Source organism: Lepisma saccharinum, chromosome 2 (assembly GCF_977018435.1).
Source record: "Lepisma saccharinum chromosome 2, izLepSacc3.1, whole genome shotgun sequence".
NCBI lineage: Eukaryota > Metazoa > Arthropoda > Insecta > Zygentoma > Lepismatidae > Lepisma > Lepisma saccharinum.
This window is the reverse complement of record NC_139230.1, coordinates 45,504,750-45,518,806: the sequence shown is the minus strand read 5'-3', so window position 1 is coordinate 45,518,806 and position 14,057 is coordinate 45,504,750.

The following is a 14,057-nucleotide window of genomic DNA, read 5'->3' as shown; positions in this document are numbered from 1 at the left end:
CGAAGGTTAAGATCCACTATATACACAGAAACTAACTGGGACGAAACCTACAGCTTATAGTGGAATCCAAGCTACTTAATGATATGTGCCTCCACTGGGGATCGAACCCGGGTCCCCTTATTTTCAAGGCAGCAGTATTGCTGCTAGATAACCAGGGCGAGGAGGTCCAATTTTAATATTTCCAATTCTTAACGTTTAAGAATTAGTTACTTTGTGTACTCTTTGATTTCTTAACATCCTATTTCTCCATCTTGAATATTTGCAATGACAAGAATAGATATAACAATGAAAAAAATGAGAGAATAACACTCATACCATTGTCGGTACTCAAATGAATAATTAACAAACAGAAAAGAACATTGACATATCTTTAGATGTTGAACGCTGTCCTACTTTAAAAAAAAAAAATATCACATAATGTTAGATTTATTCAGAAAATTAGCAATACGATTTATGGAGCCTAATAATGTACACATTTAGCTGCATATGTGAACAATTAAAGAGCAATCTCACAGCCACTGAATACGTCATCCACGTACGAGGCAGGTAATATATTTCATAGCAAGTTTGGCTGGCACTCAGGGGCGGCGCCAGAAATTTTCGACCGGGTGGGCAGTAGCTGCATATTGATAAGTTAGGGTGGGCAGTATTAATGTAAGACCACATGTGAGTTTTACATATTATTATGCAAAAAGTACAAAGTACGTACTCCATTTTATATATTCGTCCAAGACAGAATGTGTGATTGGTAGGCAATGGTGAAGAAGTTAATTAGTTTTCATAATTCAACTGAGCATGGCATTTTCATCACATGAATTTTTAACTGAAAGAAGCGTAACTTTCCGGTCGGGAGTTAATTATCACTTTTCTTGGCTTACGAGTTTCTTTTACAACTGGCAAATGCATATCAATGTTTGGATTAAAAATAATTTCTTATTAGGAAAGTTTTAAAGCACATGGAAAAACCAATTCTTCGATCATTCTTTATAAAGTTTTCATAGGCTAAAGAAAGTCATTATGACAAAATATCACTGAAAATACAAATAGCATTGAAAAATCTGTTCAGAATTGAAGATATTATTTGCTAAGCTGTTCTTTGATTTCTGAAGTCAGTCTTGGTCTCTCTCATGCGGGAGAAGGAAAAACGTACAGTTAGATGAGCATACTTCATTTAGGCAACAAATAGTTTTCTGTTGTGGAAATCGATTTTGGCAACAAGGAATGTATCATCGCATCCCGTAATTCATCTCTTTTTCACAGATTTCCTGGGCTTCAAGGGATGACTCTTTCAAACTCAAATGTCAACCTCTACATAATACACCCTGGAAACTTAATTTTTGCAGACCAACGAGTCTCTGGTACCTGAAACCTCAGTCAAGATAGTCATTTGTGGGGTTTGTTTGCGTTTAAGTTCGTTTATGAGTCCACTTTATGTACAGAAAGGCTAATCGGGACTGGACTTACAGTTTAAAATGGAATCCGAACCACTACGTTCCTCCACAGGTATTGAACCCGGGATATTATCACTAAAACAAGAGTTGGCTCCGTTTGTGGGTTTTGCATTGTGTGCTTATGTGCATTTGTGTTCGCCCCTTCATCACTTTTATCTAATCATCATTCAACCTCTCGTCGTTATTAACTACAACTAACAGAAAAGTGGCTTAAAATAAAACACACAGTCGAATCAGCCACAGCATACTCTTCCACAAATGGAGATTTATTAGTTCTTAGCACTTCGAAAGCTGAGTTAGTGGTTTCAATTCCACAATGTTTCATTTTTGGATCATGGCAGCTAACTCCGTGAACAATTACGCTGTTTTCCGTAACTTTCAAATAGTTCTGTCTGTAAGTGGAAGATATATTTTAATTCTCAGGCAATACGTCTCTCAAAGGGATGCACCTCCTGTTTTGATAAAACGACACGTTTGGTGTGAGCTCTTTATGTATTTTCTCTCCAAGGGCATAACACTGTCGTCTTGAAATTAAAGGGTCCTTGGTTCGAACCTCCAGGTGGAAGAACACTACATACTAGTTCTGACCACACTTTGAACTGTAGGTCTAGTGCCAATTAGCCTATATCTTAGTATAAAAGTGGGCTTAGAAACAAACAAAAATGTCTTCCGGATATTTTGTGACAACTTATTTTCTTTAATTCAGCTTTATCTACAGATTCGGTTGAATCTTTGATGCTTCTGAAGTTTAAATCATTATTTTTGTTCCTGATTATAATTATAAGTCTCTGATGCCCTCGAATCAAAGTTTTCCGTCCATCCCTTCCATCCTTTTAATTCTATGTAAGTTAGTCACGTGCTTGCATAACTGACAGGCAAAACTGATATGTGGATAGAGGTTCTCATGAACTCAAAAATTATGTAGCTTCTTTTCAAACCTACACAACGGTTATATCAAAATGTATTTACCTTGGTATTGTAGTGATTATTGTGATTGCTTCTTATTAGTATAATGAAAATAAATTGTTATTTTGGATACCATATGGCTATTTGAAGATGACAAGTACATAAAAATTGCAATGAAATAAGGAAATGGACACATCAAATTGCCCATTTCTTTTCTGGTATTTCAATGTAGACCTTATTAAAAAGACAAAATGATTTGTGTGATGCTGGAGGAAGCAACGTGAAGAAGATGGTTTTATTTGTTTATTTATAGATTACTTTCTTACCCAGGTCGGAATTTATATATGTGTAGGTTCGGAACTGTCATCAAGAACTCTCACCCCTCTATACAGTTTCAATTACAACTTTTTGGTTAAGTTATGTCAGATACTTAGTTATATTTCTGTATTTTTACCACATTCCAAGTATCTATTTTTTTTCATTATGTTGCACTTTTCAAAGCATTTTTACTCCAGTGCAGGTGCGGAGCTAAGCCCTCACGCCTCCTCCCCCAAAATCCTGATCTAATCATTATACCTCACATAATTTTGTGCCTCCCACAAGAAGCCTCATAAGCGTACTGGCTGCTTCTAATTATATAAGTGTTCATTGGACCACAGTTTTTGTTTCAAGAGCTCTGGTAATTCGTTTCGATTTACAATGACAAAGTTAATGAAGTTAAAAGAAAATTTAATTAATTTCGTTTAACGCAATATTTTTCTCCAACTTTCCTAAACTTATTTAATAGATAATGTTTCAGCAAAAGGCAGTAAAGCTTTTCTGGGGTAATAAATAATATGTGAACATTTCTAGTGTATATATTATCACAAGTAAAATATACATGGAATTATCATCAGAATACACTGATATATTGAACATCATTCATATTTCCCATAGTGTATATATTTGTTGAATTTGATTGGGTGGGCAATCGGGTGGGCACAGTAATTTTTGGGTGGGCACTTGCCCACCCGTGCCCACCCCTGTCGCCGTCCCTGCTGGCACTTATGATTGGCCCATTAAGTAGTATCAAATGGTAACCACTGCTATCCTGGCATATCTGCATATGCCCCCTCCCCTTGATTTTAGAACACATCATATTAAAACTAACATTGTGATCTAACTGAACTAGAAAATGTACTTGAACATTGTGCTTGCCTCAATGGAATTTTAATAAAGGAAAATGTAAACTTAAACTTTTTAAGTTTTCGGTGAAAATGCATCTACGTACTACAAAAATCTTGGGGGGCTACAGGGGGCTGAGTCTGGTTTTGGGGGCTTCAGTCCCCCCTAGCCCCTCCTGTAGTGCTGTCCCTGTTCAGCATCCCCTACGTCCAACTGAAAATATTAACCCTTAGAGTGTCATATTATGTCATGTCGTCATATTGAGGACAGAATGTTAGGTACTGAAGTAAATTTGCTATTATTGTATGCGACAAGCAAGCACTGAAAGAGATGCCGATGCATGAGTACACACTTTCCTGCAGTGGCATGCCCAAGGGGGTTGGTGGGGTCATAACCCCTCCCTTTTATCCAATATTCCTAAAAAAAAAAAAAAGAATGTCAAAGGCAAGAAAAGTTGGCAAAATGAGGGCTGATTACTAAAAAAAAGTATACGTAACCCCTCCCTTTAAAAAATTATGGGCACGCCACTGCTTTTCTGTACTTGTGGCAGCCTCTATAAAGATCAGCGGCCCTTTTTTCCTTTGTCAGCATTGTTGTTATGAATTTTTCTTCTTTTGATTCTTCAAGTGGTATGTTTGTGGTTTTAGATAATTGCCTATAGCTTTTTTTTTTCTTTGGATAAATGGTTTATTTTCCACCTGCTTGTTCTTCCTCACACTGGAGCAAAAATTTCAGCTCTTTTCAAGGTATCACCAAGCAGTGCTCGGGAAATTATTTAATGCCAGTTGTAACAAGAAGGGCAGCTTTCTTGCTAATACTTTCTATGTATTTGTTCCACGTAATGTCTAGTAAACATATGATTTCAGGCTCTTTCAAAAACTGTTAGGAAGAGGTCCAATGTTCACTTAGAAATTTTACAGTTTGTTGTTGGTGATAGTGCAGCAGAAGTAATTTTAACGAAGGCGCTGTGGACTTCACGTTTTGTCCTGAAGTGGCAGGCAAGGTACAATGTACTATATGCATTTTGTACCTCCATTGTTTACATTGAAAAGTTCAAAAATTTCATATTGTATTTCAGTACATAGTTCAATAAGACTGCAATGTGTATCTGAATGTTTACACTGTATGACCACTTTCTTGGAGTATAAGACTTAATGCACATCATCATGGACATCCAGGGGGAGGGCAAGGGGTGCACAGCCTCCCTGAAAATTAATGTCAATCAAAAGTTATATATTTCACACATATAATTTCATTTCAGTCAGCAATTTATTTTAATCAGTGGCGGCGATTAGGAGGTGCAGTTGTCCCTGCTTTTTGCTATTTTTGCCCCACATGATGGTAAACCTTATCTATCAAGGGAAAGCAAACTGTCCTTGCCCCCCCTCCCAGTTTTGGCACCTTGCTCCCCCAGTTTTGAAAGATTACATGCGTATTTTTTACGTTTTCCTTACTTTCAGCATCACTCCTCCTAAATTTCTTTCCGCACCCCCTCAGCACCCTTAGATGACACTGATAAACATTGAAATACTCGTTTAAATAAAACTAGGTGATCTTTATGTATTCAGATGTGCTGATAACAAATATCGCATCCGTTTTCCTGTATCACCTAAAGTTTTTACAGAACACCCACATTTTATAGTTTTATGGTTTCAGATCTCCGAACCCTGTTCCGCATATGGCTTAACGTTTGGTTCCTAGCAAATGGATACAAACCTTTTAGCCACCTTGTGTGTTTATGTCTGGCAATTAATATTTCGTGGAGGTAACATCTGGCAGTGGAGTAATTTCCCGTTTCTCTGTTAAAATTTGTTCTTTTGTGGGTTAGTCGAGTCTTAAGTTCCTTTCCGATAACTTCGCGAGTAGCCATATTTTATGTTTGTGTATGTTCGTGAAATTGTGAATGTAATATTGTGTATAGTGAAGTGAAGTGTAAGTTGTATTTTAACAAAACGATCAGAGCATTCATAATTGTTTTTCTAAAGAAATTCATTATAACTCAATTAATGAGTTCGCCATTTCACGCAAATGTGTGAATAACCCAAACTTGTTTTGTTATGTTTGCGGGGAATTTACTCCGAAGTCACAGAGAAATACTATCACTCACTCCTATAGTGAGAAAAGCATATGAGTTGTATTTTGGAAGTAAAGCAGATGAGGGAAAACGCTGGGCACCAGGTAAAATTGGTTGTAATTGTTCTCAAACTTTACGTGGTTGGCTTAATGGCACTCACAAATCAATGCCCTTCGGAAACCCTGTAATGTGGACAGAACAGAAAGATCATACTACGGATTGTTACTTCTGTTTAACAAACATAGTGGGACATAGTTCAACATCAAAACATTCTATATTTTATCCTGATGTTCCTTCAGCCAAGAAACCTATGAGTCTTGATTTTATTCCAATTCCTAAGCCTCCTAAAGAATGGACTGTGGATGAAACAGAGCCAAGCAGTGCTTCTCCAGATGACGAACGTGGACCCTCATATTCAAACACCGATCCAAATTTTCCTGATCCAAATATACCTCACTTTATTTCCCAATCCAAACTAAATGATCTAGTCAGAGACCTCAACCTTTCTAAAGTTCAAGCGGAATTATTAGGTTCTCGTCTCCGAGGGTGGAATTTATTACAAGATGGTGTTAAGGTGTCATATCGGAAACGCCAACAATCACTGACACATTTTTTTTCTGTTAGTAATTAGATAACTTACTGCAATGATGTAGAAGGTCTTCTGCAAGAACTTGGAAGGAGTCGCAACCCAAACGAGTGGAGACTATTTTTAGATTCATCTAAGAATAGTTTAAAAGTAGTATTGTTGCATATTGGGAATATATACCCATCAGTACCCCTTGCCTATTCTTCCACCATGAAGGAAACGTATGAAAATATGGATACAATATTAAAAATGATAAATTATGAAAAAATATGGTGGGCAGATATGCAGAGACCTCAAAATGATTGGTATACTGTTAGCCATGCAGTGTGGGTTTACAAAATTTTGTTGCTTTCTTTTCGAATGGGACAGCCGGGCAAAAGATAAACATTACAACATTGTGGATTGGCCCATACGAAAAACTTAATTCCTGGAGAGAAGAGTGTTAGGAATCACCCTCTACTTGAGAAAGACAAGATTTTGTTACCACCGTTGCATATAAAGTTAGGGCTAATGAAAAATTTTGTTAAGGTTTTGGATAAACACGGTGAGGGTTTTGGGTACTTAAAAAAAAAAAAACCTCAGTGATAGTAAGTTAAAAGAAGGCATATTTATTGGGCCGCAAATCTGTGAGATCATTCATGATGACAACTTTGTGGAACTGCTAACAGAAAAAGAGAAATGCGAAAGCTGACAACAACAAGAAACTTGTTAAGAACTTGTTGAAGTGTTATCAGCACATGGGGTGCAATATGCCCTTGAAAATTCACTTTTTACTTTCGCATTTGTACTTTCCACCCCTAACTTGGACGCGGCGAGAGATTTCACCAGGATATTTCTGTCATGGAGAAACGATATGCAGGAAAATCGGTACAGAACATGTTAGCAGACTACTGTTGGAACCTCAAGGAAGAGGTTTCTGGTGGCAGTTACAAACGGCAGAGTTCAAGAAAGAAATTTTGAAAATGTGAGTAAAAATGTGTTTTTTTTCCTTTTTTTGCATGAAATTTCTTAATTGAACAGTCAAAATCGGTCCTATATATTTTTTTTATATTTCATAGTTATTCACTTCAATATTTAAATCTTATTTCATGAGCAAACAAACAAAAATAATTTCAAATTTCGATGTATTATTACTAGAGCCTGGAAGTTCAGGCATTTATTTTCGTTAAAATAGGCAGGCAAAAAGGCATTTTTAAATGTGGAAAATAGGCACTAAAATGAAAAAAGGCAAAATAAACAAAGAAAGGCACATTTGGAGGTCGCTTACTTTTATCTATAATCTCTGGCAAAATGTTAAAATCTACATTGGGAAGAGCATTTCAATTTTCTCCGTCTTGATTGCACATAACTACAAGGTGTTTTTTTAAGTTCTCAACATTCATTGATAGTCGTCTATCGGAGAGAATGTTTTCCATAATAGAAAATGATCTTTCTACTTGGACAGAAGTTATTGGAGCATACATAAAACAAGCTAATGTAGCTGGACTCATTTCGGTAACAGCATTTTCATCTTTTAGAATATCACAAATTGTTTTTAATTGTTTCAGGTCCTCATTTGCACTCGCTACCCATTTGCACTTTTCCGCAACAGCTGACCCCTTTTCTCCTGGCACTTCCATCATCTGCTGCATAGATTCCTCGAAGATTTTCATGGATGCTATAAGAGTCTCGCCTCTTTTTTCTAGCTTTGTAATTGTCTCTGGCAATGCACCATAATGTGCAAAAATAAACGACAGTTCATTCTTCAGTTCTGAATAGCACAGGAGTTTTTTCACTTCACGAATCGAAGCCGCTTCATTTTCTGGAAGAGCATCGATCACCTCACTGATTTTTTCAAGGTTGTTAGCATAATATATAGCTGCTGATATCAAGGTTCCCCATCTCGTCAAGACTGGTTGCAGAGGTAAACTAAGCTCAGGTGCAACTTCCTGAAATTTTCGGGTTCGATGGGAGATTTCAGAAATATCTTCTTTGTGTTCGAAATCAACCTGTCCACTTCTGGGTGCAACACTCTAACTTCTTCGGCGATTCTGTGCATTGCGTGGGCTACACATGTGATATGAAGCATGTTCGGGAAGAGAATTTTCAATGCTATGGTAGCCTTCTTCATATAGGGAGCTGCATCACTGATAAAAAGTAACATGTCATCATGATGTACACCATCTGGCCAGAGCAGAAGTAGGGAATTTGAGAATAACTGAGCTATTGACAAACCATTGGCTCTCTCTAGTTGTTCTGATGTGAGAAGAAATGACGAGGATTCTCCGCATGTTGGTTCCATAGTTCATATGATGACGTTGGCTATGTAGCGTCCCATAGCGTCAGTAGTTTCATCTATTGTACTCCAGATCTTTTTTCCACCAACTTCAGCACAAATTCTTTGCAGAGCTTCTTCACTTAAATATGTTTTCCGCAGCATAGATTCCGACGGCACCGTTTCTTTAGTGTATTTCTCCAGGAATTTCCTCAGTGACTTGTTTTCCACTTTCCAGAAAGGTATCCCTGCTTCCATGAAAGCTTTGCACAGTTCAAGAGAAAACTGAGATTGCCTGTTGGATGAAGTGCCCACTGTTGAAATTAGGGATATCTTCTTCTGTCCGATCATTTTAGCAGCTGCAGATTTATGTTTTGCTGTTGACACATGCTGAGATATAAAGTATTTTTTCTCATGGTTGATTGTTTTTTCACATATCTTGCAGAGAAGAATAGTACAGTCTGTCAAAAATGTGCTTTCACTAAATTCACGCACGTAACCATGTAACTTACCACTTAATGGCACACTAAATTTCGGCATGATGACAACTACATGATCCTTTCCCTCCAAAGTTCAGAACTAAACTAAAGATAGAGAACTTGATTTTGGAATCCATGGAAAGGGCCTTCGGCATTAGTGCTGTTTCTTGTCAATAACCTCCGGACACGGACGCTGGACGTTATGACGTAATTGTGCAGGTATTCTGCAACAGGTATTCATCACAAAGAAATGTTAACGGAAAGGCAATATCCTAAATCAGCATGAAATACTTTTTTCTCACACTTTTCTCCTTCAGCAATGTTGAAACATACCTGAGTTCAACATTACTTTAATAAGGCGAAAATTATTCACATAATAAATGGAAGAAAAATAAATGCCAACAACATTTTTTGGGAGAAAAATAATTTAACCTACACATTTCTTTAAAAGAAATTGTTAAATTTCATTGAAAAAGGCAAGAAAAGGCATTATAATTAAAAATAGGCAGTGGTGTCCCAAATAGGCAAAATAGGCAAAATGAAAAGACTTCTAAAACATTCGAAACAATATAAGAAACGTATATCCGGAAAACGTTTATCAATATATGCAGTAGATGAAAAGAGGCATTTTGCCAAACTTCTGGGCTCTAATTATTACAAAGGGAATTAAATTTTTATTAAAAACAAAATATGAAAATCCATTGAAAACGATAGGTGATACAACATTTCTACTTTGAGATTTGGATTCAGTGGGGTCGAATTATAAATAATCACTTATTTTCATTCAAAGGAGCAAAAAAAAAGTTTGAATTTGTTCATCAGTGTGATTAATTCTAGTCCCGCCGCTGCTCTTCAAGTTATTGCAGCTGGCATGCCAGACAGTTCCTTGCATGCTTGTGGGTGATTAAAACTGAAAGGAGAAGGGAAGGGTGACTACTCAAAGGCAGAGACTCTGGACTCCATGTTATGACCAGGATTTTTAATACTGACTGCAAAGTGAAAGCAGTAATTATAGTTTTTCTTAGCTTTGTCAGTGACAGGGGAAGTGGGGGTGTTCAGTGATGAAGTGGAAAATGTCCTGAAGAGGGAATTTTGGAGTCAACAATTGCAGAAAGGAAATATCTAAAATTTGCTAGAAACAAGGAAATTTAGACCATCATATGTGGTACATCAATGCTCATCTCCATGCTCGTTTAAATTTTTTTATTTCATGTTTACTTATATTTTCCTCTTGTAGTACAATGTATTAAAGATTGATATTTTCTTTTACTGTAACTGGGGAAACATAGGCAGTAGATATCTGTTACATGAGATGATTGCATTAGAAAATTTCATTAAACTTCAGAGCAAAGTAATTGACTTCATTATATATGTACTGATTTTAGTTTGATTTTCTGTATTTGAACTGTTTACGTTATTATTTCATTACCTTGCAACTCTATATTAAACTGAATGTATACAGTACACAAAGGATGATCAGACTATTACGCAATTTTAAAATTAGCTAAATTGTAAGTCCTCAGCACTCAACTGGTTTCCATAATGTTATTTTACTTATGTTGCAAGAATTAAACAACACAACTCAGCATCATAAATATTATTTCATTTTAAATCATTCAATACAAACTCATTTGCAATGTTTTAACACAAGATATTTTAAATCAGTCTTCTTACATAACGAAAATGAATCAAAATCAACAACTTAAATCAAATATCGACATTGATACAGCATTCATAATCTTATAATTCACACAGATATAATTCACACATATGTGAAACAATACTTAGTACTAGCCCATCTACTTGTTGGCTAAACTACTTAATATATAGAATATACAAAATGCACAGTCATAACACGACTCTTCAGTACATTAATTCTTGAATTATTAGATATTCAATAAATAACTTATCAGTATTTGATCCCTATATATAACTGCATTAATATATTTACATGAGCATACATGATCTCTGTGTAACGTCAATACGTGACAAGTTTACTATTAAAAATTACTCTTGAAATTTTCTCGTTTCATAACTACAATGACTGGCACACATCATTCTACAGATTACAATGAAATTAATTCACATTTCATATATTGGTACAATGAAATTATTAATTTTAATTAATTACTTTTCAAACGCTATCAATAACTAACATTTCTTTTCCTCGTAACAGTTAAAACATTTCAAACTTGAGACATTCTGCAATGTAACACCTTTTGCGTACAATGGCAAAAATTTTTGAACATGACATGAGGATTCATAATTTGCGTAATGCCATGTACAAACATTACATAATAACTTGTAACTCAAAATTTAATTAAGCTAATTTAGAGCAGTTTTTAGTTATGCTTCCATTTCGGACAACACACTTTGATTTAATTGTGTCTGCCTCAGGTCAAATGAAACTGTGTTTTCATTCAGTCTACTACTGGAAGTAACATTACTGTTTGGAGAAATGAATGGTCGTTCACAGGGCTGACAATAAGTTAGAACACAAAGTTACTTCATTATGCAAACTTTGACTATTGTTCTGGAAATAATGAAAACAAGCCACATTAAAGTCTGAATTGGATCTTGTTTGTAGATAACCTTGCCTTGCATTACAACATTTATCATTCGGTGGTGTCGTGCTGTCTCATTCAAATTTAGTATTATTATTATTTCTGTTATTTGCATTTGAGTTAATTCTAAAGAACTGTTGATTGTTGATTTTGATTCCTTCTTTGGAATGTAAAGTCCTGTCATCAACCATAGTTATCACTCACAGTTCGTCCTCTATTATATGAACTACTACTAGATATAGAACCAGAATTAGATTCTCTATTGTTGGGAGAAAACTGTCCTTTATTCATTTGATTTTGATTTGGCTCGCTGTTCTTTGGTTGTTTGTTAACTGTCTGTCTTTGCTTAGGTCTAAAATCTGACTCATTTGAATCCTTAGTGAACCAAGATGTTCTCATTTCAAAATCCATACTCATACTGCTTTTTGATCATATTTTCTTTCTCAATTCTGACAATGGCTTGCATCAATGAGTATGATGTGTACTGATTCAAAAACTCATGTACAAAATGTTTGTATGTTATAAAGTGGCCACGGTGGCTCAGTCGGTAGTCTGGCGAGAGCTGCGATACAAGGTAGTTGTGAGAACGCTCAAGGTGCCCATGAGGTTTTAATGACATGGGCGGACCGTTACAACAGTAATAGTTCGACTTCATGTGATCCCAAGTGAATTAGACGATGACCCGATAGCGGAAGCGGTGGCTCAGTCGGTAACACGTCGGACTACCATGCTAAAGGTCCCGGGTTCGATCCCCAGCCGGTTCAAATCCGAGAACTTCTCTAATGTTGGAAGCGGTCCCGGCGTCCACCAAGCTTGAGAATAACATGGATACCCAGGGGGAAACCTTGGGGGGTAAAGGTGGTCAGGGGCATGGTGCTGATCACATCACCCCCACTCACGACCGGATCAAGAAAGTGTGGGGCGTTACCCCCACACCCCCTATATGCCTTCATGGAGTGGTGCTAAGCACAGGGGAACACTTTACCTTTTACCTTTACCCGATATGGGTAGTTTTGAACCAGTATGGAACCATACATACATAAGTAGATGAGAAGTATAATGATGATCATGTATATCCAGTACATACAGGCAAAAAAAATTGTAAATATGACCTTGACCTGTTCAATATCTTCTTACGTGTCTATAAGTGGAGGGAGGTATTGGGTCACACATAATGATACAGCTAAGACTTGTTCAGCATGCAATTCCCAGGAACACTTCTTCAATCAATGCCCCAATCGACAGCGATCATCAGCAAGAGTGGGTGACAATTCATATGCAGGAAAAGTCCGACCCATCCCATATAACCTGAACAGCACAGAAGAAGTGATAACCAGTGAGCCTACAATATTCTCAGGTGTGACGACCAAGCAACAAAACGAACCACCTACATGTGTCAGTGATGAGACAATACAGGGTGTTCCACAAATGTTAACCAGAAAAGAACAAATCACATCAAATGATGAAAGTACTGATGAATTTATGGAGAGTTCAGTGTCAACCAAAGACGAGGATCCCAGTTTGCCGATCACCAACACTTTTAAGGAAAAAGAACCCAGGAAAACACTTGAAGATTCACCGACAACAGATGAAAATTCCTTGCATTAGACTACCAGGGACCAGTCTCCAGCACGTTCATCGGTGCAGATCGCATCATCACCTACAGCGGAGAGGCAGAGATGGAGGATAAATCGTCGCGTTGAATCGATCAATGGCCCTCCAGCAAAGAAACCAAGTGTACAACGTTCCCCTTCGCAAGTGAGGGATAACCTGTCCCAAAGAGTACCCAACAATCTGGAAACAACCCTTGCTCTTGATGATAAACATGTGAAGAATGGCTCTACAACAGTGGCGTATGCTGAGACGAAGATCAGGGCTATCTCCAAATATAGTAGTGTTTGAATTTTAAATGAAAATGTGTCTGGCAAAAAAGGGGGAGGGGCTCTTCCTCATTCATTTTGGATTTTTTGTTTACATCGAAATTTTGCCATTAAAAACAACAATAGTAGGCAATGGACATAAACTATTTCATGCTTATTTATAAAGAGGAGCGGTTTATAACATACAATATGTAGGACCTACATGCGAGTATGAAAAAATAATTAACTTCTTACCGTACTTGAAGGTAAACTCCATTCTCCTCTCCTTTTCCGTGAATTTTTTTGTCACTTGGTCGAAGAATGTGTCCTCACATGAATTTCTGATGTTGATTAGAACCCCTTTTTCAATAGACATTATAGCTAAATTACTAAGCCGCGCTTGTCCCTGTGTTGCTCTGAGATAAGTTTTAATTCTCCTTAGAGAAGAAAAACTCTTTTCGACGGTTGCTGTTGTCGATGGAAATGTCAATATTAGTTCTGCTAGTTTATACACTTCACTAAACACTATGTCCAAATTATTGAGCTTCATATAATTTGTAATTTCATTCACTGATTTATTCTTGTACTCATCCAGAGAATAAAGCACACTTAGTTCATTTTTGAGGCGGACTCTATCAAAATCTGAGGCATACTGTTCACTCAGTTCTGCCAAAAGAGTTTGAGGAAACATTTCACGAAATGTATGAAATTTGTCTGAAT